The following is a 1849-nucleotide window of genomic DNA, read 5'->3' on the forward strand; positions in this document are numbered from 1 at the left end:
GAATTGAAATTTGGTCTTGCTCTATTGGCTGGTACACTCAACAAATATACAAAATATATGAAATAGTGCTTAGTGAGCTCAGCTGACAGTTTTTCACTGGGTTCTTATTTGGGTGTGTTCCAACAATATCACTGACTTGATTACTTTTATTGTATATTCTATATAGGTGCTAAATTTAAAATATATTTTCAGCTCTGTTGAATGTTGATTTTAATTGCAATTTATCATTTCTTTTTATATCACCCTGTAGGTTAAACGTTATGTGAGGGTTAGAAGTCATTTGTTTGTAATTACACCTTGATTAGTTTAATCTTTAATACACTGGGTCTTGAAAGTCCCATGATATGAACAATTGGTTTTGACTATGTTCATGCTTCATTTAGAATAAACCTCATAAGAGGTCATAACACATTGGGCCTTTAAAAGTTAGAAAATTTTAACATTAATTTATTTATACAATTTTATTTCCCACCAGATGTAAAAAACAACAACCTTTTTATCAAAAAGCAAGACAAAAAGGTCACTGTTGGTGATCTGTAAAAAAATACATGTGTTGCTGCATATTTAACTGTCACAGGTCTTTTGGTTTATACCTGATTTTAGCAAAGCTGTTTACAATATTCATTAATTGAAATTTAGATAATTTTGATCATTAGACATGATGTTTGTCAGATTTGTCATTGCAAACACAAATTATTTAAAAGTTTATTGAAAGCATCGTTAAGATAATTCTGTAATTAAAGCAGAATTGTATTTGCCCTTAAAATCTAAACAACACATTTGTTCATAATTAACATTTTGCAACTTTTTTGGCGGGGGTGTAGTGTGTTTTTGTAACAAACAAATAAGAATATATTCTGTATTCTCACTGAGATATTTTGCAGACAATTCTCCAGAGCTGCTTGGCTACATATTGTTCATATACAATCATAATTATTAGTAATTGATTAAATGTTTTGCCATGTTTTACCATCATCTTTAAATAAATTTTTGCCCATTCAATTCTAGTTAAAATTATAATTACCCCTGCTTGTAATATACTTCAGTGCAACATTATTGATATGTGATCATTTTTAGCTTGACTATTCGATGAATAAGGAGAGCTATCCTAGTCACCCGAGTGTCAGCGTCAGCATTACCACTTATGTTAAAGTTTGCGTACCACCTCAAATATTTTCAAAGTCCATTGACATACTGTTTTGAAACTTCGCACGCTTGTTCACCATCATGCTCCCAACCTGTACACAGGAGGAGGTCACTGTATCGAGCATTTTGACAGAATTATGCCCCTTTTTTACTTAGAATTTACGTGTAAGTTTGGGTACCACCTCAAATATTTTCAAAGTCCATTGACATCTGGCTTTGAAACTTTGCACGCTTGTTCACCATCATGCCTCCAACCTGTACACAGGAGGCGGTAACTCTGTCAAGCATTTTGACAAAATTATGCCCCTTTTTCAACTTATAATTTATGTTAAAGTTTGCGTACCACTTCAAATATTTTCCAATTCAATTTATGTAAACATCTCATCACATCTTGTATTGCATTGAAATCTAATATAACAGTGATCAATGCATGTTTCTCCCAAACTGTTCGGTCCATACACCGAAAAGCGGCGGAATAGTCGAGCGCGCTGTCTCTGTGACAGCTCTTGTTTTTATTTAATTTCTGTTTGTAACATATTCTTCAAATGCGTTTGTGTACTTGATCTCAAATGCATAGTAGCTTTATTTAAGTTAATTAAGAAGAATAACTCTAAACTTCATATAAAATATAGAGTAATGCATTATATATAATGTATACACTATTATTGAAGATTGTTGCGTATACACTGAATAAATTGATAAC

Source organism: Mya arenaria, chromosome 8, assembly GCF_026914265.1.
Source record: "Mya arenaria isolate MELC-2E11 chromosome 8, ASM2691426v1".
NCBI lineage: Eukaryota > Metazoa > Mollusca > Bivalvia > Myida > Myidae > Mya > Mya arenaria.